Source organism: Dreissena polymorpha, chromosome 8 (assembly GCF_020536995.1).
Source record: "Dreissena polymorpha isolate Duluth1 chromosome 8, UMN_Dpol_1.0, whole genome shotgun sequence".
NCBI classification, from domain to species: Eukaryota; Metazoa; Mollusca; class Bivalvia; order Myida; family Dreissenidae; genus Dreissena; species Dreissena polymorpha.
In genome coordinates this window covers 55186935-55193074 of record NC_068362.1, presented here as the reverse complement: position 1 = coordinate 55193074, position 6140 = coordinate 55186935, and positions in this window count along the sequence as shown.

The window sequence follows — 6140 nt, the reverse complement described above, 5'->3', positions numbered from 1 at the left end:
TTTTATGTTTATGTTGGTTTGTATTGTGCTGTATTGTGCTGTTTGTACTGTTTGGGCAATCGGTCACTTGCCTTAAATAAAGGACCAACTAATTGTTTTTAATGAAATACTGCTCCAGCAGCTGGAGTTTCACTTCTTTATATTGAGTAAATAACCATAATTAAAAATTCTATTAAAAAGTAATACTAAGAAAACAGTGCATAGTAAAATCCAAACTCACAGTACGGCACAAACGGATTAATACAATTCACACGCACACTGTGTTTTAAATATATTGATTAAATAACGCCATAAATATATGCGGATTCTTACAGAACATTTCAAGTTCGACCAAACGTTTTTGCCGCTGGATTAGAATCGTTAGTTCAATTGGATTGCCAGTGCCCTGTTTATCCTTTATTTTCAGATGCCATACTCCATAACGATAGACGAATATATACACATTGAATAGTACGTATTGGCCAGTATTGGTGGTGTCGCAAACACATAAACATACTGCTCAGTTTGAATGCAACATGGTTGCAATTCGTCTTGGTGTACACAATTTTGACATCAGAAAAAGTGGACGCTTTAAATGAAAACAAAAGATTAAATAAATTGTGGTTGTCCTTGTCCTACACTTAAATACACGCGAGGGTAACTTTATTAACTGTTGCATTCCTCGAATATAAACGTGCTTTGTTTAACTCGATAAAAGACTATCGACCGAGACTAAAGGGTTTTTATGTTTTACAAAATGCAGTGTTCAACTTCAATGGATACATTTTTAATAATACTATGATTAACTCATGGTTTAACCTTGACATTTAACACAATTAACAAAAACAAAAGCCATACATGGCTTTTCATAAAGTGATATAATCACTGGCCCTGAGATTGGAACAGGATTTGTATTTGAAAAAAAAACAATTACCGGTATCAAACATTGTATTGTTAATCGATTGTAATATGCATATTTAAATAACACAAGTGGTTTTAAAACCACTGTGTTTTTCTGGTGATACTGGTGCCTTTGAAACGAACACGTACAGGTTTCAGAATGGATAATATAGAAAAGAAAGGTTTACTAAAGTTAGTATGCTCAGACGATTGAAAGCTGTACACCTCAAGTTTGTTCAATACTAGGTGTTCGTTGTTTTATTATTCGCTCCATCCCAAAAGTAACAATGAATTAGAAGGATACATTGCCATTTTCCAAGTCCAATTAAAAAATCGTCCTGCGACACACGAAACAGCAATGATAATTTAGATTGATAAGACTTAGTAATACCACTAAGAGTGTAGTTACATTGTTTAAAATGCAATCCGATTTTGGTATAACGAGTCTCCTTGGCAATGACAAGTCTGTACATATTATCAGCATATCTTGCAAACGATATATGTCTGTAAATATTCGACCTTTACTTCACACCTTTAAGGTAATGGTCGTTTAAGTGTGCATCACAAGTATTGATTATGTAAACCGTTCATATAAACACGACAATTCCTGAACAGATGTCCATACTAAAAACTAAAAGAACCGGTGACAAACTCTAAATTTAATGTAATGAACATATGGAAAAACACTTAAATATAAAATAAACAAAATTTAACTTCTTATAACTTCGAATAATAACATATGTTAAAATCGTACCATTTGCACCAAAATATAGTCCTTTGGGTTAACACAAATCAACACGGCTAGATGTTTTTTATGTAAAAAGCGACACATTGTTTATACGATTTTAAACATAAAATATCGGTGCAAGGTAAGAAAATAAGCGCATCAAAACGAAAAACCTCACGTGTATAATAAACCTAAAATAGAAGTATTGTTTAAACGACTCGAACCCAGCGTTCAATATTCAGAATTGCTTGATAACTTTTAACATTGACAATATTGTTTCCACGAACAGGAACGCTCTTATTTGTTTGTAATAAAGATACTACGTTCTACCGCACAGCCTTATTCAAAGATGTCTTACATAATCGCCGAAAGCATTAATGGTGTAATGGAAAGGCTTTTAAATCACTACTGGAAAAATACCAGTTAATTTAGCAGTATTACTTGTCGACATCCCGATATTACCATTAATAAAATTAAAATAACACAGTGAATTTGAGTACTACATTATGAATATTGGGAAAGAGAAACAATACCTTATATTATACCTAATAAGTTATTGTTAAAACTGTACATATTACATTTGATTCTAGCCATAAAAGATGAGGTTCTCAAAATGTGTTAGGGAAATATACAAGGAGAAGTCTTTGACATTGATGAAAGACAGAAAAGTCAAACAAATAAAGGAAGCATTGGATGCCTATGCTTAAACGAAGAATATTATAATTTCTGACAAACACATGAGCACGATTAAACAGCTCAACATATATTTTGTAACATTTAGTAATAAACAACGATATTGGTAAAACAATTGTCACTGGTCTAAGAAAACAACAAACAGCCGTTCACATGAAAGTTATAAACTTATAGGTAATCTTATCTAAATGTATAGCAAAAATGTTTTTTTAAATGATGTTTAAGAAAGATTACAATTGTAGTCGTTTTGTTGAACCCTGTTAATGTGATAATTGCACAATTACGCATTATTAATTGACCGTAAACATATATTTTATATACAGCGCAATCAATGAATAATTTACCAAACCGAAAAATCAATTACCGTCACCAATAGTGTGAATGTCTTCATACCATACATGAAACAAAAAGCACAGCTTGAAGAAATTTATACAACGAAACTTTGCTACATATTTTATAATACAGAATCGTTTGCGTTCTCTTTTTCGTATAGTGTTAATGTTTTCTCATGAACGTTTTACCAGCGAACTTAAACTTAACATTTGCAGAATAAATTTTGAGTGTTAATTGCGAATCTATAAATGTTAAACATTTGTATCAAATTGTTTGTATTGTAAAGTCTGGTTTATTTTTACCGTTTGAAGACATTAATGTTGATTGCAAGAAATATGTCGTATATTCAAACCTTAAGTGATATAAACGCCTACTTACCTGGTATAAACTTATATCTTGCACCACTGTATCCGTTCTTATAGAAGTATAATTAACACAAAACACGCGTATTAATAAATAAATTACGAGCAGTTGTACATTACAGCACAATTATTAATGTCGATAGCCGTGTTTATATGGATAAATAGCTCATCAACACAACTGTTCTAGAACATGCAAACACATCCTGTGTGCATTGACTATGTTTTACTCCGAACTATGATTTGCCCCTTTCTGATTTTTTTAAATTCACATTTACGCAAACATATCCAGTATTATTTCGTTTATCACAACAAGTTTATTTATATGTACAATAAAGAAGAAAGGATATAATGCAACCAGACACCTATACGTTTTAATATATATTTCAATAACATTACCCTGATACTTATGTATTGTGACATCTGTATGCCTACAATACATGTTTGGATCGTTTCGTATAGCCATACTCGTTTGTTTCGCCCTGTTTCGCATTCTTACAGTTGTATTTGTCTGACTTAAGCGTTTAATACACATGCTGCCTATAATAAAACAAAACAGAAGTGTTATCTTATTTAGCTATGTTAAGCTGCAACATCAAGAATACAATAGAAATCAGGCGAATGGTACGTTTGAAAATAATTAAACATTGCAGTCATGATTTTGATATCACAAAGAGTGAACATCAAAATTAAAGGTAAACATTAAATATGTGTGTTAAGTGCTGATATTACGCGCAAGAGTGATGATATGTTATTGTTCATAAATGAGCATGATGTAATAAATTGTAGTCTTTAACAACTGACTCGCCAATAAGACATATGCTAACAAATACATTTAGTAAATGTCTATCTAACAAGTTATGCTCTCTTAATTATAATATATCGAAATTAGCTGTTATATATCACTTTTGAACATATTTGCTTCCGGTTTATAAAGCACCGATGACAAAACAAGTCGGACACTTACATTGTGTAATGCACCTAGCAGATCCACTATAATATTACTATTGTTTGTTACATATATTCTGACAGCATTCTAGTTTAAATTCATATAGAATTACAATATTCCAGCTAAACCGTTTAGCTTTGCTCAATGCGTTTGTTATGTGGTAATGAATGAATTCTTGTGCTGCTGCAATATAATAATATATTGGGGTCACCAGCGTTATTTGAACATAAAAATCATGACTATTAGCCATTTTGCTAAAATGTATTACGTTTTTATCTTAGCTCTATCATTTAAAAAATGATAAAATGCCAATCAGATGATATGTTTAATTATATCAATTTAAAACAAATAATATACCGTCAAACTAACCCTATTATTTGTTCACAATACAGTCCACGGATTAACACAGATTATAACATGTATAACGCATATACAATCTTCTTTACCATGCATGCACATACAAATGGTACAAATGACTAATCAACCTAAATATGAATGTTTTAATCTGTCAGGTTGATTACACTTTTAATCCATTTTAATAAATTTCATTGTAAAAAGTGGGGCAAACATCCTAGTAAATTATCATTGGGTTCTCACTATTCAAATAAGACAGAACAACACCCATGAGATGGTATTCACCATGAATTATGTCCAAATATTCAAAATACACTCCAATAAGCTAATTGAAATTTGTTTAAGCTCCAACACACACCATTCACTGTGTTATTTGCCGTGTCAAATAACATTACCCGTTGCTGTCAATGGCAATGCACGAAAGATCAACTGCTAACAAATTATCGTCTGTTTTTTCTATATCGTCGTAATCTGATGTTAAAAAGTACCCATGTCTGATTGAATGCATTCTATATACATACATAAGTATGTCCATAAGTATGTTCGTTGTTGTTTAACGTGTAGAATTTAAGAACATAAACCTATTTGTCCATTTAAACAAAAATGTTAAGCGTTTATCTTTTTTTATCATCGCTGTAAATAAATGCATTTCTGCTATAATTCAGCAAATAAACATTAAGATAAACCGCTGTTTCATATGAACTTGTCATAAACCTATGATCGTGACAAATAAACAGAAGCCGTCAGTTTCATTGACTTAAGTTATTCTACCCAAACATCGTCGTTGCATAGGCAACAGCTTTTGTATTGAATCCAATGTTGTTTTATATTTGTAGTATAAACTTCAAACAGGAACATGAAAGTGTTTATAAAAACAGATGTTCATAGATGAAAAAACTTCTGGACGATTATTGAATAGGCATATACTAAGTATGACAAATATATATTTGTTTCCCTAATGTTTCTATTTATTCGAGTATCATCACAATTTATGCCTTATTCGATAATTTCAATTAGGTGGATAAATAGAAAGTATTTTACATTGAACTTTAAAAGGACGTTATTTTAAAACAGGTATGGGAGCTAGCATTTATTAAAACCACATTTTTGAGTTTTGCATTCGTACGATGTGATTATTCTGCTAGTTTATAAAACTACTGCATGTAGTTTCTAAAGGCTTGGATCGGCTATATGGTTGCTATATTGCGAAAACTTATTGAAGCAGGAACATTTAATGTTAAACATGCCTCAGATTGTACGTGATGTTTTCCTATGATGTCATGAGAAAACAATAAAGACCCTCGATTAGTTTGTTTATTAAATCGTATTTATTATAAAGACAGTCTCATGAGCGTTTCACCAAAATGACTCTCGAACGTGATGCTAGGTAGCACAGCTTTAACGTTAATAATTGTTACAAGTACATACAATATGAGCAAAGCTGGACGACTGATTCTAGTCAGGTACCTATACACCGTTTTGTTGAAATATGCCTATGTATAGAAACTGTTTATACGCGTTGACTATAGTGTTATGTATGAACTTGTGTGTGGCTGCTATGTCCTTTTCTAACGTGTCGCGCTGTTTAGGACTTGGAATTTGCTACGAATAGACAACGTCTTGCTGACTGCACATTTTATGTGCGTGATTTTCACCATCGTTGGGTTTAAGAGTAAACATATTCTTCAAAGAAAGTTCTCAACTTTGTATGAACAATTTTTTTATTAATGCGCGTTATTGGTATCCGACATAATACACACATGCATTCTATCTGGAATCTAAATTAGACTACACATTTAACAAAGATTAATGGAAATATACATTGAAATATATTTAGTATAAATAT